This window comes from Acinonyx jubatus, chromosome C1, assembly GCF_027475565.1.
Source record: "Acinonyx jubatus isolate Ajub_Pintada_27869175 chromosome C1, VMU_Ajub_asm_v1.0, whole genome shotgun sequence".
Classification (NCBI taxonomy): domain Eukaryota; kingdom Metazoa; phylum Chordata; class Mammalia; order Carnivora; family Felidae; genus Acinonyx; species Acinonyx jubatus.
This window is the reverse complement of record NC_069381.1, coordinates 5,670,737-5,695,760: the sequence shown is the minus strand read 5'-3', so window position 1 is coordinate 5,695,760 and position 25,024 is coordinate 5,670,737. Positions and strand designations below refer to the sequence as shown.

General features: G+C 48.7%; 1 long non-coding RNA gene across 3 annotated transcripts; it reads right to left on the bottom strand.

Moving 5' to 3' along the window:
• Positions 1–8,948: 8,948 nt before the first annotated feature.
• On the bottom strand, positions 8,949–24,731 carry LOC106982187 (uncharacterized). 3 transcript variants are annotated; one of them, XR_008291889.1, is made up of 5 exons: positions 23,226–24,724; positions 20,718–20,910; positions 20,085–20,275; positions 12,937–13,322; positions 8,949–9,755 (listed from the first exon to the last, which is right to left on the bottom strand). It is a non-coding gene; the product is annotated as an uncharacterized LOC106982187 (long non-coding RNA). The 3 variants fall into 3 exon arrangements; XR_003420447.2 differs by having other exon boundaries at positions 20,085–20,910; positions 23,226–24,731; XR_008291890.1 differs by lacking the exon at positions 23,226–24,724 and adding an exon at positions 21,411–23,219 and having other exon boundaries at positions 20,085–20,910.
• Between the last annotated feature and the right edge of the window lie 293 nt (positions 24,732–25,024).

Sequence of the window (25,024 nt, the reverse complement as noted above, 5' to 3'; positions counted from 1 at the left end):
ACAGGCAGTCACATCCTTCCTGTGTGCCCCACGCCGCAGGGGCGGCCGGCAAGCTGGGTATTGCTCATCTCTCAACAACTTTCTGAACGCAACGAAGACTGTCTCTTTTTGTCACACTAACGGATGATGCCTGTCGTTCGGAAGATGTGTGCATCCGTTTCAAGGGTCTGAGTAATAACAAATGGAAGGTTAACTTTCTGGAAGTGTTGATTCTCACTGGTCCTGTTGCCTAGGTCCTAGGATTGCAAAAACAGCGTGCTTTTCTGTGCCGCGTTCTAGAAGACTCATTAAAATGAGTATGTGATCATTTGAATGAAGGCGTCCTCATTTCTTTCCTCCATGTGAACTTGGACTGGAGAAGCCCCATTATCTGCTTTCTGGAAACCTGTACCTGATTTGCCTAGCACCCCTGTCGGAGAAATCCCCCAGCCACCAAGATTGGGGTTCCACTCGTCAATTTCACCTACACTCTCTGTCCTGCCAAGCGATCGCACCAAGTTCACCTGGTCGGCCCTCCCAGCAAGGACTATTTCTGTCTCCCTGTCTCTCAAACACCCAGCCGCCCTCCTTCCCACTCAATTGTAGCAGGAGACTTGGTTTCCTGTTTTACACAGAAAATGGCAGCCAGCATGCTCTCTGCACCAGCCATCAATCCCGCAAACCCCTTTGTATTTTCTCTTATCCTTCCCTCCTTTTTTTTTTTTTTTTTTTTTTACCATTTACCCTTTCCATGGTCCTATCCAAGGCCAATTTCTCCATCTGTGCACTGACCTGTGTCCCCTCCTTCTTCGAGCTCTCCCTCTCTTATCATCCCCTTTCCTTGTACCATCAACATCTCTCTCTACTGCCCCTGTGGGACTGGGTGGGACTCAGTCCCCCCCCCCCACCCTCCAGCTACGTCCCAATCTCTTTCCTTCACAGCCTGACTGCCTGCCACAGCTGTCTATACAGCAGTGATTTCTACTGGCTCCTTATTGTCCATTTCCAGGTTTTCTTTTGGAAATAAGCCTCCCCTCCCAGGCTGGACTGGCCACAGGCTGGTGACCCTATGGCCAGTCTCTCCCTCTAGCAGAGGTGGCCACGCCACTGAGTTCCAGCCTGTGGGTCTGAAGGGGGGGTGTAGGCAGCTCCTGGGGTGTGCCTCTCAAGGAAGTGGCTTGGCCTGGGCCTCCCCTCTCTCCTTCTTGAAGACTGGAAGTAGGATATGAGGGTATGACCTGACTTTGGTTAGATGGACATAAACAATGCCCCGGGGACGGCAGAGCAACTTGTAAGAGGAGCTTGGTCAGAGGATGGCCTCGTGGAAAAGAGTCACCCACCTAACCCGCGCTGGGCTTCCCACGGGGGAGAATTACACCTCCCGTCTGGTTGGAGCCACTGCGATCCATATGCAAAAGCCCAACCTATATCTTGACTAAGATATTGTCTACCCTCACTTCCGGACCTCTCAGCCCATGGCAAGCAAGCGTTGCCCGCTGTCATCTACTGAAACCATCAGTAAAGGCAGTGGGCACATATCAGTCCTTGGCCTTCCAGCGGGTTCTGACCCCGTCGCCCAGAGTCTCCCACTGGCCGTCGTCCCTCCCTTGGCTCCATCCTGGACCCTCCGCATCTTCTTCCAGCCTCCGGGCTGTCCCTCGCTGCTCCCTGCTCCTGTCTCCCCTGCTTCTCTCCTGTCCTCACCGCACATCCTCCCAGGGAGCGAGTTCTACTGCAGAGACAATGGCTCTGGCCAGTTTACGTTACGACGGGATTTATTAGAAGGATACGGAGGAGCTCACAGGATCAAAATGAGAGGCGCAGAACAGACTCAGAACAAGAGAGGAACAAAGTGACCATTTCATCAGGCTGTTCCCTCTGGGATAACACAGCTCTGGCCATTTGTAGCTTTGGCGTAATTCTGCTAAGGATTCCAATTTCAGGGAGAGATCATTTGACTGATCTGACTTATGTCATGCACCCAGCCCTTGGCAGGGGAAGGAGGAACATTTCACTTGACAGTTCTTTTCAAGAATGTATCCGATAGGAGAGGGCTAAGTTCCCAACCAATACTGGCGTGCTGTTTTGGCAGGGGGAGGAATGGAGGTCAGGACAGCAGCGATGACAGATAAGCCTTCCAGTCCCCTCCCTGACTGCTCAACACCCAAACATTCTGCTTTATGTACAAATAATTCCAGAAGCGCCTGGAATAGAACACAGCTACCAGATACGCAAATGAAAAGCATCCAGCACCCAATAACTCAAACACAAACGCCTCCAGCTTCAGGCTCAGGGTCTGGAGGAAAGTCCTGCTCTTCCTCTGGTTCTACCACGATCTCACGTGGGTATAATGCAAACTGTAAAAGGCCACTAAAACACATACCGCATGTAATCGTGAAGTAAAGAGAAAAAGAGGTCAACTAATTACAGACCAGCACACACTCACATATGTGCACATCTACACTCCTGTTCTTCCTTTCACGGGCACCTTTCGCTGGATCCCCGGTCCGAGACGGGTGAGGTGACTCAGACCTTCACGGTGGCAGATCTGATCCTGCGGTCATGTCGTCCTTCTAGATGGACCAAGGTATTTCTTCCACTAGGCCCTCCAGGCACACAACGCTTTGAGCCTACAAACCTTCCAAGCGTCTTTGGACGTGATTGAGATTCGAAAGGAATATTGGTCACAAAAAGAGACGGAGGCGGCGGGACATCAAATGAATGATGATGCTAAAAGCGACCTGGTGAAACGCTCTTCAGAAACGTAGTAGTGAGTAGACGTGATGCGGGATGGATGCCTGTTGATGTGATGTGATGGTGGGAGGCAGCAGGGCCTCCGGTGGCAGGAGTGTGGGGGCTGTCCTCTGCAGGGCTGTGGGCGTCCCCCGCCCCCCATCAGCCTTTGCCTCTGGCAGGGCAGGACTAGGAGGCCCCTCAGCTTTGCAGACTCAGGGCCACATGTCCCACCACGCAACAGCAACCTGTTTCCCCTCAGGAGTGTCGATCATTTCAGCCAATATTAGAACCTGTCCCCCCCGGGAGGGGGGAAATCTGTTCATCGGATGTCAGATATAACCTGGGGGCGCCTGGGTGGCTCAGTTGGTTGAGCGTCTGATTTCCGCTCAGGTCAAGATCCCAAGGTTCGTGAGTTCGAGCCCCGCATCGGGCTCTGTGCTGATGGCTCGGAACCTGGAGCCTGTTTGGGATTCGGCGTCTCCCTCTCTCTCTCTGCCCCTCCGCTGCTTGCACGCTCTCTGAAAAATGAAGCAACATTAAAAAAAAAAAAAAAAGATACCAAAAATAACGTGGCAGAGTCTCAGGGGAGAACCATTACTGTGTCCGGAAGCTAAAACCCCTGAATCAGTAGAGCCACAGCTCCAGAGGGGACAGGAAGAAAACTCTGGGTGCCATCAGACGAGGCACGAGTTCCCACCATCCACCTCGGGTCCCCGGACATGCATATTTCAGCCACAAGGAGAAAAGCATCAGGTGTGGACATCTGGATGGGGGTTGGACGCCTTACCCGCTGAAGGACAGAGAGCTCCCGCTTCGTAAGCCCTTGACCCTCACCTCACCAAGCCTCAGCTTCACAGGATCATTCCTGCACCTGTATTAGTCACAACCTCCAGAGACAGAACCAATACATGTATAGCCTCTCCCCCCCTCCCCCATCCATCTCATCTGATTACAAGACATTGGCTCATGTGACTATGGAGGCTGCGAAGTCCCAAGATGTCAGCTGGCAAGCAAGAGACCCAGGAAAAGCCAATGCTTCAGCTTGAGTGCAAAGGCAGGAAAAAGACCTATGTCTTCGGTCAAGGTCGTCAGGCAGGAGAAGCATCCCCTTCTTACTCATGAGACTCAGCCTTTCTGTTCCCTTCAGGCCTTCAAGTGATTGGACAGGACCCACCCATGCCGGGGAGGGCACTCTTCTTCACTCAGTCTGCTGATTTCGGTGCTAGTCTCATCCAGACACACCCAGAATAATGTTTCACCAAATATCTAGGCACACCATGGCCCATTCAAGTTGACACATAAAATTAGCCGTCATAGCATCCTAGAAGCGAGTGCTTCCTGGGACTGGTGTGCATGGTAAGACCAGAGACTTCCAATGGTATGAAGCTAGGCCATGAGCTCTGAGGGTCAGAGCCACTGAACTGTCTATAGCCTGTCCCCGCTGAACTGCCTTCTCTCGCTCCCCAAGCTGGTGGCTTTTTGAATCACTCAGTAAATCAGCAAGAACAGGTCATCCAAATGTGCCACAGGTGACTTCTAAAACCCAAGCATGTGGGGCGCCTTGGTGGCTCAGTCTGTTAAGCGTCCGACTTTGGCTCAGGTCACGATCTCACAGTTTGTGGGTTCGAGCCCCGTGCCGGGCTCTGTGGTGACAGCTCAGAGCCTGGATCCTGCTTCGGATTCTGTGTCTCCCTCTCTCTCTGCCCCTCCCCTGCTCACGCTCTCTCTCTCTCAAAACTGAATAAACGGTAAAAAAAAAAAAAAAAAAAATTAAAACCCAAGCATGTGCCTCTTTTATACCGGATAGCAGGGGACCCAAAGTGCAACAGCTGTCCCTTCACTTTGTGGAAGGGGAGGGGCGGCATACCCCACCCAGACCACCAGACGCCCAGAAATTTCAAAGAGGTGGGGACCCTCGCACTTTCATGGGGTTTAACCTTCTACCTACAGACACCCACGCTTCTCAGCAGGTTACCTGTGACACCTGCTACCTCCTACGGTCTAAACTGGGAAAGTTGGGGTTACAGCTGTTTGCCTTCCGACCCCCCCACCCCATCAATGAGTTCAAGATAAATAGTACTTTGTAACATAGGATCCGAGGACTGTATTACAAGGCACACTTATCATAAGAGGAAAACTGGAAACGCGCTGTGAACAAGAAGAAAAATCAGCTGCATTCTTTTACAGCTGTAGATTTAAAATATGTATGCCTCACGTTGATGGGGCTTTTGAGAAGGCTTTTGTTCTGTCCCATTGACTTGAGTTAATGAGGGTAATGAACTTGGGAAATGAAAAGAATTACTGCCTGGGCAGCTCTTCCAGATTCCCCACGTTTCTTTTCATGTGGTCTATTTCCTGGTGGCACTAACATTTGTTTACCTTGAAAATGCGAGAAGACACTTTTATGGCGGGAACGTCTCCATGGTGCCCCTCGATCCTCGCTCGTGAAGCCCCACACACCCCCTCTCTGTGAGGAGCCCGGGGAGCGCGGTGAAAGCAGCCGCGTCCAACAGAAGCAACATTCAGTCGCTGAAAAGGAAAAGGGACAGATTTATTCCTGTCCCACTTGCCCTCCAGAATGCAAAGGGTAATAATAGTCCCAGGGGAGACATTTCTACTGCACTGAATATTTTGTCTGGGTTTTGAGGTTAGGAGTCTGGGAACATTGGCTCCTGTTATGTGATTCTGACAGTCCCTACACCTGCATTTGTAACATTTCTAATGTTTGATCTCTGAATATTCCCCCTCTTCCTTGAGATAAGCAAAGTATTTGTGAACGATCGTATGTCAAACGTTTTCCAATCGCCGCTCTTCAGACCCTGTGAAAAAAACAAAAAATGTTCTCAAGGGAGAGCGGGAAACAAAATTTCAAATGCAGGCTCTGTGTTGATGTCATTGTACCGACACCACACGACTGTCACCTGCCCAGCCGTCCCCAGAGAAACACATATGTCATCACGGGTACCTTCAATCTGCACTTGCCCAGGGCAAGTAGTAACTGTCTTGTTTGATTCCTGGGAAGAGTTTTAAAATGTTAATTTTGGTGATGAGTATATTTTTAGAGATTGTCATAAGGACCAATCAATCTGTTAAATTTCCTGCTTGTATCTTTTTAAAGAGGGTTGTCCTAGAAGCATCCAAGCTCCTTTAGGAGTCCGAAGGGCTCTGGCTTCTAAAATAGCTTCTATCTGAGACAATAGATAAAGTTTCCGGGGAACACATCAGAGGAACCCAGTGGATGTAAATCTTGAGCAGTACTGAGCAGCGGATAATGTTTGTTCGAAGAGAGACAGGCTGCCTTTTTTTTTTAAAGAATAAAGTGGAAAATCCCTCCCTTGTGACTAGAAAAGCCAGCACATAGACCTTCCCCGTTTTGTGTGGCGACACACTATAATTCTTCCCATTTTTCTCTTCTTCCTCATGTTGAAAAAAAGAGTTAAGGAAGTCCAGAAAGGATAGAAAGGAAAATTGATGTCTTTTCTCTGATTAGCTGGGGGCAATTCGAGAAGAATATTCTCACTAGAGAAGAAAAGTTACTGGCAGATTAAAGAAGTGGGCAAAGCCAGCGCGTAGCAACGGAACCCCCAAAAAGCATCCTTGGGGGGAGGGCACAGAACAGAAACACTCTGAACACGATTCAGTGAGATCGGCCGATGGGAACTAAGCGTGAACGTAGAGAAAGCACAGAGCCCATTTGTTTTAAGATCTGTGGAAACAGTTGGGAAATGTTTTATTATGAAAATTTTCAAGCACATATAAAAATAAGCGTCCGGATCCCCACGTGCCCATCATGCAACTTCAACAATGCTCAATCCTTTCCCTGCCTTTGTGTGATGCAACCCCTGGGTGTTATGTCAACAGTGAATTTTTCAGGGTGTACGTCTAGAGGATAAAGGCCTTTTTTTTTTTTTTAGAAGAAAATTACTGCATTATCACACCAAATAATTAACCAGAATCCCTGATTATCAGGGCTCAAATTTTACCATTGGTTCCTTTGAAACGGGGTCTTTCTTTCTTTCTTTCTTTCTTTCTTTCTTTCTTTCTTTTTGATTTTTAATGATTGTTTACTTTTGAGAGAGAAAGAGAGAGACAGAGCATGAATGCGGGAGGGGCAGAGAGAGAGGGAGACACAGAATCCGAAGCAGGCTCCGGGCTCCGAGCTGTCAGCACAGAGCCCAACGTGGGTCCCGAACCCACGAACCGTGAGATCATGACCCGAGTCAACGTTGGATGCTTTGACTGAGCCATCCAGGTGCCCGAAGCAGGATTTTCAAGATAAGATCCATACACTGCAATTGATCTCTTAAAAATGAGCGAGCTTTTTGGGAGTGGGTTGAGGTTGCTTGTACGAAACACTCTACACGGGCACGATGACACAGTATTGCAGGAGCTTGGGTCTCTGCATAGATTCTTGGGTGAATGGGTCAGAAGTTACATGCTCAGGGGCTCAGGGAAGGTGGCTTCAGCTGAATTGCTAGGGTCCCAGGTCTCCCCTGGCCAAAATGGAGTAGTGGTGAATACTGGCTACCGGCAGCCACCTTTGGGGCAAGGACAGAGACGATGACCCTCCTTCCGGAACGTGGATCAGATACACCAGCACGCCGCGATGCCCTGTGCCCTGCCACCTTTCAGGGAGCAGCATGACACCTGCTTATCTTGTTGCCTAGTGACACTTCTTCCCAGGGATGATGGGGAACCTGCCTGGAACGAGGGTGCCACTCACGGCAGTGAACCAGCATGATCACTGTATGCCAAAGGCCACAAATGTCTTGTCCCTGTCTCGCTGGCCAGCCCTGTTCTCCTTGCCAGGCATGGTCCTCAGAACCTTGTCCTGGAGCGATGGCCCCAGAAGCAGTCAATGACCTTAGACTCCCGAGCGGGCAGAAGAGACAATCTCCTGCATGCCCTTGGTCTCCACGCCCTTGACCAGGGGAGGACCGAACGAGCTGGTGCAGCTGAAGTGACTGGTTACCCACTGGACAGAAGTGCCTGGTGTTGAAACCAGCTCGTCACCTGCCCAGGTGTGGCCTGGTCCCCCACCCCCTGCCTGCTGCTGGCAGCACACCCGCTTACTTTCTGGAAACCTACCAAGCTCCTGCCTTTCCTCTAAACCTGATCATCCTCCCCTATTCCCGTCTCAGCCTCTGGCTGTTCTCAGATGTCAACACTCCACAATCTAGGTTACCTTCCGTTCTCCTCTTCCTCCTCTTGGCTTTGTCCACACAGCGGCCTCCCAGCTGCTCCCCTGCCTCCAGTCTTTCCCTCAGCAGGTGCCCCTTCCTCTTTGGGGCCATTCTCTCCATCGGTGCCCTGTCCTCATCCGCACCGGTCCCTCTGTCATGGCTCCTACCTTCCTGATCTGAGAGTATCTTGTCCGGTTTGTGTTTCCCCCTTGAAATACTGACGTGCATGCACGTGCTGTGTCTCAGCTGCCTGAGAGCTCTCTGCAGGCGAGGGGTCCAGGTGATACAGAGAAATTCCCTGCTCATGAAGAAGGTATTCTCTAGGGGAAGGACATGGGCGTGGGTGCTCATTTACAAACACGTAAATGAGGAAGGTCATTGTCAGGCGATTCGTGCTACAGAGGCCGAAAGAATCTGGATGATGGGACAGAGCGGCAGGGGAAGCTGGGAGACCGTTTCCACGATGTCTTGCATTTCTGCGCACCTTGGGAACGGGCGGCGGGGGAGGGGGGCACTGGCGGCCTGTGCCCTGGATTCTCTTTTCAAAGATGTTTGTTTAGTCAACAGTCTCAGAGGATAGAGGCAGAGCCTCCCTCCGGAGCAAAGGGCAGGGCGGCTGACTGTCCAGCAAAGAAAGATGATGTCCCGTTCGGGGCAGAAGGAGGACACCAGTGGCCCATGTGTCCGTTAGAACAGATCCGGGCTCCCTGAACTCAGGTTTCCTCACCTGTGACACACGCCCACCGAGGGGGCAGCATCTGCCTGGTTTGCTGGGTGCCACCGACTTGCGGTTTGGGGAGCAATGGAAACCCATGCAAATGTGAAGCCTGGGCTGCGGGCTGTGCTGGGGGCACTAACGTCCTGGTCTCTGGCCCAGAGAGGCCCACGTCTTCTGCCGGCATCCATGAGATGTGGCGGGCTAACCTGTTAGCCCAGGGAAAAATCTGGTAAGTGAGGAGACCCATTCATTCATTCATTCATTCACGTGTATTTATTGCACCAGGCACTTTTTTAAGTACTTGCATAGAATAAACCCCTCAAATATTCCGGTCCTATGAAGCTTATACTTTATTGCAAGGGAAGGCCAACAATAAACTACCTAAAGAATATAATATATAGAAAGATACAAAGTCTAATATTATATAGCATCATATAGTGCATAATGTGATAAATAACATGGAAAGATAGATCAAGGAAGGCCTGGGCTGGGGTAGGGGAGAAGGTTTATCATTTTAAATGGATATGAAACAGAAGTGGTCCAGATTTTTTAGTTTTATTGGTGAAGGGAGGGCAGTTAGCATATTCTCGGTGGAGGGGGAACCACTGACGGGTATAAGCAGGGGAATGATGACTTCCGATTTGCTGTTTTAAGGATCGCCTTGGCTGCAGGGCAGGGAGCAGGCGACGGTGGGGAGAGCAAGGGAGCAGAGGCTGTCACCTGCCCAGGAGGGAGGCCGGATGTGGGCAGTGGGACAGAGATGGAGAGAAGTGTCATATTCCGAAGAAGGGAAGGGAGGGGAATATATTTTGGAAGTAGAAATGACAGAGGTTTTCGACAGGTTGGTTGTGGAGTGTGAGACAGACAAGAATCCAAGATGACACTTGGATTTCGGACTTGAGCCACTGGGTAAAACGGAGGTGCCCCTGCCGGGGGTGGGGGGAGGCTGGGGGTGGAACAAGTCTCCATGGAGACTGACCACGTTGTCCGTGATTTATAGATTTCATCTCAACACACACCTCTGTGCTCAGAAGTAAGAGCCACGTTTCGTGACAATCTGCCAGAATGTGGAAGCCTTCCCGATCTCTGGCGTTTCTCTCTGCGTTGTCTCTGGTTCTCACATCCATGAATGTGTGTATCTGTGTGTGTTGATGCAGGAGGCATATCAAAAGATTTGGCAATGTCATAGTAATAGAAACATATAATAACAGGGGCGCCTGGGTGGCTCAGCCGGTTAAGCGGTCACGATCAGGTCACAATCTCGCGGTCCGTGAGTTCGAGCCTCATGTTGGGCTCTGTGCTGACAGCTCAGAGCCTGGAGCCTGTTTCAGATTCTGTGTCTCCCTCTCTCTCTGTCCCTCCCCTGTTCATGCTCTGTCTCTCTCTGTCTCAAAAATAAATAAACGTTAAAAAAAATTAAACAAAAGAAACGTATAATAACATGTTAATAATATATATACAAATAATAATAGAAATACATAAGTACACAAATCACAATATAAAACTCATATACTATAGTATATATATTATATATAACACTTGATGGATATATAGAAACATTTAAAATGTGCCTTTTAAATCTCAAATATATATATTTTTATAGAATGATCACAAAGTGATAAGTTGTAACATACATCATTCATCTATTCGGTCCGGTAATCTCTAAAGCATTGGTTGACATTTGGAAATTGTAGATGTAATTTTTGTTTGTTTCTTAGGTGTGGCTGTCACTAGCCATATGACACCACCAGCAGGTCTTAGCTGTCATTGGACATGGGGATGGCATTGTCAGGAAAAGTGGTGAGAAATCTGAAAAGGGGAAGAAGAGAACCCTGGGTGTCTCCAGTCCTTCTGGCTTATATGCACTTTGGGGTTTTTTAAATTTTTTTATTTTTTGTTTTTAAATTTACATCCAAGTTACTTATCGTGTAGTGCAATAATGATTTCAGGCGTAGATTCCAGTGATTCATCCCCCACATATAACACCCAGTGCTCCTCCCCACAAGTGTCTTCCTTAATGCCCTTTGCCCATTTAGCCCATCCTCCTACCCACAACCCCTCCAGTTTGTTCTCTGTATTTAAGAGTCTCTTCTGTTTTGTCCCCCTCCCTGTTTTTATATTATTTTTGCTTTCCTTCCCTTATGTTCATCTGTTTTGAATCTTAAAGTCCTCATATGAGTGAAGTCATCTGATGTTTGCCTTTCTCTGACTAATGTTGCTTAGCATAATACCCTCTAGTTCCATCCATGTAGTTGCAAATGGCAAAGTGTCACTCTTTTTGATTGCCGAGTAGCACTCCATTGTATAGATATACCACCTCTTCTTTATCCATTCATCTGTCGATGGACATTGTATGCACCTTTGGTTTTGAGCTACTTCACAGCTCTGTGTGTTACAGAAACTGGCAGTAGTATAATTGATCTTTGTCCACAGAAATGCAAATTAATATTATCCACTGGAGATATGATAGACTATCCCTCTGGGGATATGGACCTGTTTTGGATCAATTTGCATATTTATTTCAGCATTCTTGGTTTTCTCTATAGTGTATTCTCTGAATTCTCCTTTGCGTGGATTGTAACATCCTATTGGCTTCTTCATCAGTTGATGAGTTATATCTTTGACACACATTCATCTAATATTTGTCTGAGTTAAGCTGATTTTACCATTTAAAAATTATTTTTAACAGCATCAAATGTTTCCAAAGATCGTCTATTAAGTGGGTAGTTATTAGGTTATCCAAGATCCCCATAACTAGAGATTTTCTCTTAACATCAACGACAACGGTCAAGATGCTGAACCCTCTCTTAACTTCTATTGACCTAACAGCAATAACATTACAATCTTTTCTAACTGCTTTTATACTGCCTGATACTTTTTAAAAATTTAACATCTTTATTATCAAATAAGTCACAGACAATGTCTTGAAATGTCATTTTAATGAATTGCCTTAATTTGTTATGTTTTTTCTTCATCTGCAATCCAGAAGTTCTGTAAACCTTGTTGGCCAAGTTTCAGGATTCAGTAAATTGGAATAACTCAAAAATTTTCAAAATTTTTCATATGTTGCTCTTAACTACATTCACATACAATTTTGTAAACAGGCTAATATATTCAATCTTGAAATTGATGCAGTCTTCCCAAATTGTTATAGATCATATTCTTATTTCTGTCACGTCTTTTTCTTCATTTTTGCAGATTTATCTACACGTAAGTTCAAGCACTTTATCATTCACTGCATTCATGTTGGCTTTAATAGCTGAAACCTTTCTTTCTTTTTAAGCAATCTTTACACCCAATGTGGGGCTCGAACTTACAACCCTGAGATCAAGAGTCGTATGTTCTACCAACTGAGCCAGCCAACCACCAGGAACACTTTTCTTATAAAGCTAAGAAAAGCACTGAGTTCTTTTTATGACATCATTTATCAAGGTCACATATCTGAATGATGTTTTGTTTTCCATACTGTGTATTTCCATTTCGCAGTTTATTACCATTCAAGGCTGGCTACGATCTCCAGCTGGTTCTTGCAGGTCTGGTAGATCCAAATATTCTTCCAGTTTTCATTTTTTCGATTCCTTCCTTTTCAGACACATTATTTGATTTTCTTTGATAGTCACTCAATACATGGTAGAAAATATTTAAAGTTACTTGCTGTGAGTCTTTCATTACATTGACCCCAAATAATTGAACGACATCTATGACACAAGAGTTTCTTTGTGTGTTTAGAAATTTTTTTAACTTTTTTTCATGTTTATTTGTTTATTTTGAGAGTGAGAGACAGGGGGAAGGGCGGAGAGAGAGAGGGAGAGGGAGAATCCCAAGCAGGCTCTGTGCTGTCAGCACAGACCCCAATGTGGGGCTCGACCTGAGCCAAAATCAAGGGCCAGATGCTTAACCAACTGAGCCACCCAGGCATCCCACTTTGTGTGTTTAAAAATGGATTGTAGGGGTGCCTGCGTGGCTCAGTAGGTTGAGTGTCCAACTTCGGCTCAGGTCATGATCTCACGGTTCATGAGTTTGAGCCTTGTGTTGGGCTCGGAGCCCGCTGTTGGCATGGAGCCCGCTTCAAATCCTCTGTCCCCCCTCCCTCTCTGCCCCTCCCCCACTCATGCTCTCTCTCTCTCTCTCTCTCTCTCTCTCTCTCTCAAAAATAAACATTTAAAAAAATAATAAGGGCAAAAAATAAACAATAAAGAAATAAACATATGGTAGGGGGGACATAGTTTTACAAAATCCCATTAAGGAGAATACGAGCAAATGTGTGGAAGCCCACAGCAGTACACTATTCTACGTAAGGATATTTTATAATTTATTTACCTTTTTACCTGTCAATGGGTGTCCAGGTTCTTTGCTGTCATAAACAATGATGCAATGAACATCTGTGTGTTCACACTCCCCTGAGCAGACGTTTCTCCAGATTTATGCTGTAAGTAGGATTTCAGGGTGAAAGAAACGGGCATTTTTAACTTTACTTGGTATTTTCATCTGCTCCCCAAAGTGGATGACCTGACTTACGATCCCACCACAGCGTCTCCACACCCCTGATTCTCCATGTCCTTGAAGACACTCGGCCCCATCAGACCTCTTCATCTTTGCACATCTGGTAGGTCTGGAGTGATGCTTGCTTCCTCACTGGTCTTCTTCTGATTACCAGGCACTGTGCTAGGCCAGAGAGGGACATGGTCCTGTCTTAGAGGTCCCTGCTGAGTGAAGGGGAGCAAGTCCAGAATAACTTTCAGGGACACCGACCCATGTTGGGCTCTTTATATTTTCCCCTCTCTGGTTCCAAGAGTCTTCCCCAGGGCAGGTGTATGGGGCAGAAATTCCCCGGAAGCCATCCCCTCCTTGTGTTCTGAATTCACTGGGAAGATAGATCTTGGAGGTCCTTGGTTGGGAACAGTCCCTGAGACTGCTCCGGGGATGGAGAGACTCCTCCTGGGGACGGCTTGGGCACCAGGGCTCCAGTCTGGGCTGGGATGCCAGTGTCCGGGAACGGCCAAGAGCAGAGTGGGTGGGGCAAGGGCGTCCGGAGTTACGGTGTCCCTCTGATGGGACTGCCTCTAATATTTCACTCTGGTTAGGGCACTGGACCAGGACGGGAAGCATCAGGAGGCCTGAGAATGAAAGTCATGAACTTTCCTGCTTCCCTGGGTACAATGGAGGCTTGGAGTCCAATTTGATTGAGGAGGAAGAGGGAGACGGATGCTCCACTGCACCTGCGTGTGTGGGTAAGCCACGCGGTAAACAGGCCATCTCGATGCATCGTGAAACACGTGTCTCTACAGGGCAACGGCGTGCGTGGGCACCGCATGGGCACTCAGCTCAGTCCCAAGGTCGGGGGACCTTGGAGGGGGGAGTGTGCCTCAAGGGGGAGGAGGAATCAGACCAAAGCATCAAGTGTTAAAGAAATTGGGTTTCTCTTTGGAATAATAAATGGAGGAATATCAAAGAGAGGAATAAATCTGCATTTGTGAAAGATGATCCTGCCTGCAGTGTAGACAATGGATCAGGGGTCAGGAGACTGGAGTGAGCAGGGGAGACTTGGCAGGCAATGAATGATGCAGGTGACACTAGGTGGTCACAATGGCTGTGACCAGAAACATGACCCCAGGGGGCCTGATGCTGTTCTGGTGGGAGGGGCTGGGAAGGCAGCGACAGGCCCCCCGAGGAGCCCAGGAAGAGCGGGTGTGGGTGGGTGGGTGTGAAGGCGAGGGTTCTGTCAGGGCCCGGTCCATTTGGCAGCCTGGGGACCTAACAGGAAGTGAGGACCTCGTCAGAAGCTCACGAGCAGGACCAGGGACCAGTCATTTAGTTTAAGGGTCACTTAGTTTAAGTAAAGATACAGGGGTGATGACATCACCCAGGGAGGGCGAGAAGGCGGAGAAGGAGAGAGGGTCTGGGACAGGAATGGCTATTGCATAGTTTCAAGATACAATCAAGTTCCATTGTGACCTGGCTGCCTCTACCTTTTTTTTTTTTAAATTTTTGTTAATGTTTCTTTTTGAGAGAGAGAGAGACAGAGAGAGAGACAGAGCATGAGCAGGGGAGGGGCAGAGAGAGAGGGAGGCACAGAATCCAAAGCAGGCTCCAGGCTCCGAGCTGTCAGCACAGAGCCCGACGCGGGGCTCGAACTCACAAACCGTGAGATGGTGACCTGAGCCGAAGCTGGACGCCTAACCGACTGAGCCCCCCATGCACCCCTGCCTCTGTCTTTTTGTTACCATCCTCGACGTGAATTTATAATCGTTTCCCCCAACTTTACCTTACAGAGCATTTCATATAAAAATGAACCACTGCCTCTATTATCCTGAATACTAGAAAAACCGCGTCACAAGCTACAAGGGCCACATGCGCTGCTGTGAGTTGCCTTCCTGGCTGCACGTTGTTTTAGTCGTGAGACTCTTAGCTCACGGGTAGCTCATAAAGTTCCTAATTAAATGAGAGTGGGAAAATACGTTTATTATTTATTTATTAGCAAACAGCCTTTGATAATGAACCTGAGCACTATGACAACATGTACCGACAGGATCTTTTCGAATCTGGGCTCATCGGGGACGGCTATAGAGAAGGGGGTGGGCTCTTTTTTACAACCACACCAGAACTACTCAAAAGGGGTTTTCCTCTTCGAAGCGGGAGATTTAGTCAAGCGATTACGCCCTTTGAGAGGACACGATTGAAATGCTTTTGGGGGGCAAGACTCTCTCCTAAATACCTGCCTCAGGGGTTCAAACCATCTCTTTGGAGGAGGATGAGGGGGCTTGACTTTTAGGATCAGCCAAGTCGTTGGGAGCCAAGTGTGATGAATGAGAGGAAAGACTGAGCCAAGTAATAGCAGATCAGCAAACTTGCGGTATCCCCTCCCCCGTTCGGGCCTCCCCCTCCCCTATTCTCACCCACTCACGAAGGGCATTGCCATCCACCAGCCGAAAAACAACTTCATTAGAGCATTTGTTTATAATTTAAATTATAATTCACCCCTCCTTAGTCAGTTTTGCGTTTTCTCTAACACACATTCCAGAACATTCCGTTCCGGTAAAACACAGGCACGGAGAATGTGTTCAAAAAAATTCTAGGGGTGCCTGGGTGGCTCAGTCGGTTGAGCGTCCGACTTCAGCTCAGGTCATGATATGTTTCTTGAGTTCGACGCACACATGGGCGTCCCTCCCCCACTCTCTCTCTCTCTCTCTCTCTCTCTCTCTCACTCTCTCTCAAAATAAATAAACCATTTAAAAAATTATTAATTGAACTTCAAAATGAGCTGCAAGCCAGAGGAAGTAGCAGTGGGCCGGCAATGGACGACCTAAGGTCACAAGACAGTACCCTACTGTTTTCTTCAGTGATTTCAAAGCTATTAGTTCATGTAATTCGCACCCAGCCACCCAGAAAGATGGGCCAGGCAAGTCCCAATATCCCTATTTTACAGAAAAGGGCGCAAAAACGAAGCTTATAAGGGAAGGAGATGCCGTGGTTCAGACGGGACGGCTGATCATTAGAACTGGAGGGAATCTGGTCAGATATCGAGCCTGAGTTCACTTTACGAATGAGAAAACAGGGGCTGGAGAGGTGAAGTGATTCATTTGCCACATGCTTAGCTTGCTAGGAGAGCCAACATTGGATTCCAAGTTCTTCAGTTTCTAATCAAATTCCAAGAGGGTGATTCCAAACACGTCAGCGAACGGCAGGATCACCGCAGCGAATACATGTGCGTCCTCCCCACAATGACGCAGGATGGCAACACGCCTCTGGGGTCTCCGGCACCAGACTGCCTGGGTGGGAACCCTGGTTCAGCCCCTTTGGGACTCAGTAAACTTGAGGGACCTCATAAATTGATTCACCCCCAGGCATCCATGATTAATGTGATGTCTATCCCAGTCGAACCTACTTTTTGAAAGAGAATGCCTGGAAATCTTTAGCCCCCAGGCACCAATCTCCGCTGCTGGTGCCTCGCCTAATACCTGACACAGAGTCAGCACTCCATAAATAATGGAACTCAGGCGTAGTTGAACTTGAGTGTGGAGGTTCTGGAGCAAGAGGGACCGTGCTGAAATTCCTCAGTTCATCCTACAGACGTGACACATTCCCTATTCCCTGAGGTTTTTGTGGCCCCGAAAACTTACTTTGGGATGGGCAAGTATAAGCTAATGAATGAGGGAAATCTGGCAAAATTATAATGATAAGGTAATAAGCTCTATTATATCAGTTTTCAGGGAGTTAGAGTGAACCATTCCAACGAAGACACTGGCTAATAGGTTGCTGTGGCCAAAAGCCCATAAAATACATCAAGGATTTCCGCAAAGCTGAGAATATGTTCCCACCGTTCTCAGAAGCGAGGGTACCAGATACATCTTTAATTATGGCATGTCAAGAAAATATCTTGAGGAAGAACCATTAAAAAATAATCAGGAGAAGGAGAGAGAGGCTGATATTGGGGTTAGAATAAGAAGGTTAGGATTTTTTTTTTTCCTAGAAAGACAATGGCTCTGAGGAAAAATAGAGAATAATTTCTTTTTTTTTTTTTAACTTTTATTTATTTTTGAGACAGAGAGAGACAGAGCATGAACGGGGGAGGGGCAGTGAGGGAGACACAGAATCTGAAAACGGGCTCCAGGCTCTGAGCTGTCAGCACAGAGCCTGACGCGGGGCTCGAACTCACGGACCACGAGATCATGACCTGAGCTGAAGTCGACAGCTCAACCGACTGAGCCACCCAGGCGCCCCAGAGAATAGTTTCTTGATGGGCTTTCTGTTTATTGGACAAATTTACCAAATGCCTACTTGGTCCAGGCACATTTAGGTGCTAGAATTCACCAACACACAAGACAGACCAATCCTTGTCCTTGTGTGTGTGGGGGGGGGGGGGTGAGGGGGGTCACTGGATATTAATATAAATTTGCTTTTTCCAAATTTTGGAAAATTAGGTAGAAAGATTATCTTATGAAGCCTGAAAGGGGTATATTTAGACCAAGCATAAGAACCCCTGCACAATGCCCGGGACTAGAGCAGTGCCCAGTGGATAATTGGTGATTTTATCTAACAGAAGTGCTGTTGTTCTTAATATCCTTTATCTTTGCGATATTAAAACTCCAAGAAAACTCCAGAAAAAGTAGGTGAAGGACAGCAGGCAATTCAGAAAGAAGAGAAATGGCCAATCGAATTAAATGCAAATTCGAATATGTGCAAAATCAAATGCAAATGAGAATGTATGCAAATTTAAATGCAAATCAGAACACACGCAAAATTAAAGGCAAATTAAAACGTAACAGTGCAAGTCGCTAGAAACTTCAAGAGTTAGTAGCTATGCAGGTAGAAAAGGCTAACAGATTCTAATAAATCCACACAAGGTGTATAATGATTGATTAGGGAGAACTAGACATTGGGGGATATGAAAACCGACATTTGAACAATAGTTTGTTGTCAGAGGCTCCTAGCATAGCTCATTGAGTTTAACCCGAGATCTCTGTGCTGCAGGCTCACGGACCCATTCCTGGGGACCACCATGAGGAGGTGGAAAAACGCTGAGTTGAATTTTTGGCACGCGGCCCAGCCGGGCTTTCTTATGTAACAATCGCCTGAGCTAGTTAGTATGAGAACTTTTGAAATAAAAGCTAAGAGTGGCCAAAACAAATATGTGGCCAGATTAAAGCCAGCTTGGCCAATGTTTCTCTAACATTCCTGCTTTATAAACATAGAAAACAGTAAGAAAAGAGAAGGTTGTGTTTTTGCCACAAATCATATTTGTGATCCTTGTTTGTCTGTCTCTGTTACACCATCTTCGCTGTCAAAAGCTTGAGCATTCCAGAGAGTCCACTGGGAGCTTTCGAAACACCAACCAAAACAAAGCAAAAGTCAGGGATGGAGAAACTAAGGTTCCCTGTTCTCTTGTGGGTGTCACCGAAGTTTTCGCTTTCATAACCGACGTCGGATCTTTCAAGCAAACGCCTAGAACTCTCCCCTCTCTGCAAACCAGGTATCTGTGGACCAGGTGATGTATTTGTTCAGCATATCCTGTGCCTTTATTCCCAGAAGAAAGGGAATGGGACAGAACACTCTGTCAAATAAACAATTGCCCAAGGTCTTGGGCAAGAGAAATTGGGACAGGAAGCAGACAGCGGACTCTTTGCCCTAGGTAACTGCCTGATAAGGTAAACACACCGTGTACAATGAGTTCCTGTCCTCCTGTGATAAATATTTATATGCTGAGCCCTGTGTTTGAAAGCACTAAACCATCCCTCAGTCTGAACATTGACCTTTCGATGCAGAACACAGGGCTAATTTTACAGGTGATGTAATTAATTTTTGTGGCTCCAAGCCGTACTGGGAACGAGAGAAATGGTTGTTTTGGTGATTGTTTAAGAGGGATTCGGCAGGCTGCGCACAGCGTTCGGGTAACAGTATCAGCACAGGGTCGGCAGATTTCTTAGTCACACCTGGAATTCCAGGATCTTAGGAAGACGGTGGTGTAGGGAGCTTATCACAAACAAACTCAGGTTCTCCGGATGTTAGAGGAGGTGATGAACTCGACCCTGTGTTCAGGCACAGCCTTGCACTAATGTTCGGAGCATGCCAAGGGCTTTATTTTTAGCAAATGGCTTTAGCATGGACCCAAGTTTCTGTGACCGGGATGTACTTCACTTTAACGTTAATAAAATGTACAGGCAGACCACTATTTCACGGTGAGCTGAACTGACCCCGTCCCCCAAAACGTAAAAGGCCGATGACGAATGAGGAAAGATACCTGCCACGAAACAGCACCATCCCGTGGCCCAAGCTGGAAACCAGGGTCCGTCCGCACCCCTCTCTCTCGCCCCTGTGTTCAGCGCATCTAAAGACCTTGTTCCACCCCTGAAATACCTCAAATGCACACACTGCCCCCATCACACTTTGCCAATTCTCTGCCTCTTCCAACTTACCCTTTGCACAGGTGTCCCCGGGCACTAACTCACAGCAGTGCCCTCTGTGCTTCCGTTTCTCATTAACTGGCACATTCTCCGGTTCTGCATCTTGGGTCCCCCTCCCCTGACCCACCCTCTGCCAGGTCTTGTGGATCGGCCTTCTGGAACACCTTGGAGCCATCCACCCACATCACTGGAGGTTCACTGCCTCTACCCTTTCTCACGTGGGGCCTCACGTCCCACTTGGACTGCAGAAATGACCTCCATGACCTCTGGGGCCCATTCAGCAGCTCCGGCCTCAACGTCCCCAGCAAAGCCAGAGGGACCTTTCCCAACCACAAGCCTGATGAGGCCACTTCTGGGCTGAAAACCAGTTCGGACTTCCCTCCGCCCTGAGGATGAAGACAAAGCTCCCATCCCACTTTCAGGGGCTGTGTCACTACCCTAGTGCCACCCCCAGGGTGGGCTGCTCAGCCACACCAGCTCCCAACACAGAGCCCAGGGGACTTCCTCCCTTTTCGCTCGTTCATTCACTTCCAAAAACTCATCCGCGTCTGAGATCAGCTTACTTACTTGCCTGCACATCACAGGTGCTCAGTGCATATCTGTGGAATAAATGAATGGATGAAAGAACCAACCAAGGAAACCTCCGTCCCAGGGTGATAAACGGTGAATTCATCCGAGAAAATGGCAGACCTTAAAGACCATAAACTAGGAGTCCAGGCCCTGGATGGCCATCTTACCCATAGCTGTGGACAAAGAGTCTAGAAAGGAAAATGAACAGTTGCTGGCCGACTGTCTGACCGCCTCACCTTGATCTGGAACTCTCTAATCTCTGTGCCCACCCCCCAGTCCCCTGCACTGGTCTTCCTTCACATTCCAGCTCAAAACACATTCCTTCACGTCGCTGGACACGCCCGCCCGCCCGCTCCTTTGGGCCTCAGGGCCTTGCACCTGCTAATATCTCTCCAGCCCCTCCCCCTCCCACCGCAAGTGGTTATTTCCTACTCCTTCATCGAACTGCAACTCCGATGTCACTTCCTGAGAGGGACCTTGCGGAGCCCTAGGCCAGATCAGATCCCCTCACAGCATGCCAGTCCTTGCCCAAACACCAATCGACCCATTTTGCAATTACGGGTTTGGGTAACTCTCACTACCATCTACCTTCTTGCCCCGTGAAGGCGGGGATTGTGGGGTGTTCCTCACCTCTTCAGGCAGACCTCCATCCAACACAGCAGCTTGTCTAAAGCGGTGCCCAACTAATATTTGGTGATTGTTATGGAAGCACGGGGAGTGTTGATACTCTAATATGCTTTACGTATGTGACCCTCAGACTCCAGGAGAACGAGTGGGCAAAGGAAGTAGCAAGCAATCCAAACGATACAAACGGTCCAGCAACCTTAGTAGCAATGAGGGAAACGCACGTTAGAACATAACAAAAGATCGCTTCGACATGATAAGTTGCAAACTCTCCGAAAAGCAATCGTAACATCTGCACGTTCGACGCAATGTCTATCAAAATCCTAACAATCTGTTTTTGCAGAAATAGAAAATCCCTCCCCAAAATTCACATGCAATTGCAAGGGACTCTGAACAGCCGGAACCATGCTGGACAAAAACAAAGTAGGAAATCTCACGCTGCCTGATTTCAAAACTTCCTACAAAGCTACAGTAATCAAAACGGGGTGGTCCTGCCACAGAGACAAGACTTCTAGACCAATAGAATAATCTAGAACAGGAAAGTGAAATAGATATCCCAGAAAGAAATCCTCACCTAACTGGTCAAATGATTTTCAACAAGGGTCCCAAGACCATTCCATGGAGGAAAGGACGGTCTTTTCCCAACGGTGCTGGGAAAACTGGACATCCACATACACAAGAACAAAACTGGACTCTTACCTAACACGATATGCCTGCTCAAGTGGGTGAGGGGCAGAGAGAGAGCGGGAAGAGAGAGAATCCCAAGCAGGCTCCTCCCTGTCAGTGCAAAGCCCGACGTGGGGTTCGGACCCAGGAACTATGAGATCATGATCCAAGCCCAAATCAAAGGTCAGATGCTTAACCAACTGAGCCACTCAAGCACCCCTGCAATTGCATTTCTAATTGTATCTGGATGGTCTTCTAGAAGACGCGGGAACAACAACTTCAAAGGCCACAGGTGTCCCTTCAGCGGCAGGTCTTAGATGGATGCTGTGGGGGCCACTTGCCGTCCTAGGGGGCTCAGGGGTTTTAGCTGTTTGGGCATCTGATAAAGGACTGATCACCACTCCCGGGTACCCGGCCTTCCTCTTTGTTACCAGAACTGGACTTTTACTTCTGAATGTTATGAACCAAGCTATTTGAAACTTTCAAGAAAGTGTCTGCATAGTCCAAGTCATAAAAGAAGCCAGACACCTGCAGAGGAGGCAGGCAGGTATGAGGGTGGTACCCCAGCGGTGATGTCTGCTTCCCCCACAGCTCAGGTGGGGCCCTGTGCTGGTGTCACGCTTTCAGGGGCCCCACTTTGGTCCGACCACACCCTCCCTTATAGAGCAAGGAGCCCGGTCCCCACTTCCAGGTTGTACTCTGGTTTTCTGGGACCCCGGGATCCCCTGCCCCAAGGGTCCCCAGCCAACTTGTAGGGTCTGCCCTTCTGTCAGCGGGCCAGCCTATGGTGTGTGTCCCTCTAGGCAAGAGGGCCAGGGGAGGGACAACGGGCTTCATCCAGGGCCATACTCTCGTGACCGCTGTGCCCAATCGCAGGCCACTGTACCACTGCAACCTGCATGAAAAAGAAAAACAAAATAGGTGGGGGGCCTGGGTGGCTCAGTTGTTTAAGCATCCGACTCTTGATTTCGGCTCGGGTCATGATCTCATGGTTCATGAGTTTGGGTCCCACATTGGGCTTTGTACTGACAGCTTGGAGCCTGCTTGGGATTCTGTCTCCCTCTCTCTCTACCTCTCCCCTGCTGGCGTTCTCTCGCTCTCTCTCAGAATGAATAAATAAACTTTAAAAATGTTTAAAAAACACAGCAGGGGCGCCTGGGGGGCTCAGTCGGTTGAGCATCCGACTTCGGCTCAGGTCATGATCTCGCGGTCCATGAGTTCGAGCCCCGAGTCGGGCCCTGTGCTGACAGCTCGGAGCCTGGAGCCTGCTTCGGATTCTGTGTCTCCCTCTCTCTCTGTCCCTCCCCTGCTCGTGCTCTGTCTCTCTCTCTCAAAAATAAATAAACACTTAAAAAAAATTTTTTTAATAGAGCAAGATAGAAAATACAGCAGGCATATATAAGTATTTTGGTAAAATATTGGTTTCTGTTATGTAGTCTGGGCTTAATGTCAAACGCATCTCCTCCTGTGCGTCTCGGCCCGGAGAGTTTGACAAAGCAGGTAGGACACACAGGTGGGCATGCCCATGGCCCCTTCGGTGGAGAGAGACGCAGGGAGGCCCTGTGTCCACAGACCCCCGAGACCACCTGCACCAGGCGGCTCTAACCTGCGCCCGCGACGAGGCCAGAACCCTTGTCCCGCTCTCCACCCTCCACCACGATCACCCTCGGAACCGCTGTTGACTCGCCCAGACACCTGCAGGAGCCTCCTCCCTGGTTTCCCGGTCCGCGTCTCCTCCGACCCTCTCCCCTCCCCCATCCATTCTGCTCATCTGCCACTCAGTCCCTCACAAGCCCTCGGGGCCTCCTGTCCAACACCCCAGCCCTGTCCCAAATGAGCCTCACTCACTGGCCTCTGGCCCTGGCTTCTCCTTCCGGCATGAGTACTTTCTGTCCGGTTCTCCTGGTTGCTCCCATGTCTTCCAGGTCTCAGCTCAGATGTCCTCTCCTCGGAGGCGCCTTCCCGAGCCCCTCTGTCCCTGTCACAGCCCTGAGAGGCTCTTTTGCACACTTGCCTGCTTGCCACCCGTGCCCCTAACCTTGCCGCCAGAGGTCAGCTCCAGGACAGCATGCCTGGCGCACAGCAGGTGCTCAATGAACACATCCTGGGTGAATAAGGAAGTTATCAGAGTGACCTTCTAATGCAGGACGGTGCGGGTGACCCAAAGGGGCAGATCGGCGAACGGCTTGAGGCTGGTGTGGAAGTGACGTTAAGGTTCTACTCGCGCGGAAGGCCAGAGAGTGAACGTGCAAAGATTTCTCCCAGCGTCTTGGGTCTAGACTCTCGGACGTCTGCAAGTCTGCGCATAATCATTAACTTTTATTGGGGACGTATCGAGCTGTACCGCAGAAATAATGTAATTGTTTCCTAGCTGCTAGCCGGCTCTCACTGGTTGAGGCAGGAGAATCTATGTGGAGCACTCCTAGATTTCCCACAGAGACCTGCCTCGGGCACTTTCCAGTTGTTACACCCCGGGAAAAGGCCATAAAACCGATATTAGGCCCCAAATGACTTTTACAGCTGGAGACAACCAAAGCTCCTGTATTTTCATCCCAGGACTACAACTCAGTCACGAAACGTCCCAGCATCCCACTTGCCAGCAGCATTTTCATTTTAGTTCATTTTCGGGTGGCCGTGACAGCCACGAGGGGCGGGATTTGATTTTCTCTACCTGCGGTTTGTAGAGGAGGACTTTCGTGCACTTTGACTAATGGGACCTTCACTCCCTGGCCCCCTTTATTACACTGCCTGCGGGACCCCGGGATCCCTTTTCCTCTCTCCAACATCGGCAATCTGTGTGATGGGAGAGGCCGTCTGGGGAGAGGCAGAAGTTGGTCGCCAGCCTCCAGTTTTACTAATAGGCTGTCCCCAACTTCTCTAAGGAGCCAACCGAGCTTGGGGATTCGGGTCAGCTGGGACCCCGGTTTGTGGTTCACTGCTGCTGTGGGGTGAATACTCTCAGGACGAATAGAGGGTCACCGAACATTTCTCTTTTTGGAAAACGGAGCCTTTTACTTTTCACGGCTTTATGGAGACGCAGCTCGCGTCCCCTCCAGTTCACCCACTTGAGGTGCACGACGCTGGGGCTTTTAGCGCGTTCACAGACCCGTGCACTTAACCCTGCAATTCTAGAACGTCTTCGTCACCCCAAAGAGAAACCGACACCGATTAGCCATCACCCCTCCGGTCCTCCCTTCCCCCCAGCTCCTGGCAACCACGGATCTACCTTCTGTCTCCGTGGATTGGCTTCTTCCACACGTCTCATCTAAGTGGAAACCTACCACATGTGGTCCTCTGTGTCTGGCTTTCACGCAGCATGGTGTTTTCAAGGTTTATCCCCATCGTAGCTTTTCTGCAGGGGTCTGCGTTTTTATTGCCAAACAATAGCCCTCGGTGTGGGTGTGTCACTTCATCCATTCATGGATTGAAAAGTTATTGACCTTTGGTGCTGGAAGGGACATGGCAGGTCCTCCAATGCAGCCCTCAATTTCACAAAGGAGGAAAAGGAGGCACAGAGAGGGGAAGTGACTTATCCAGGGTGGCACAGCCAGCCTGCGAGACCTGATACTGACTGGAGCTTTGGCCTTATAAATCGTGAAATATTTCATGCTTACTGGAAGGTTAGAAAAAAAATACAGTGAACTCTC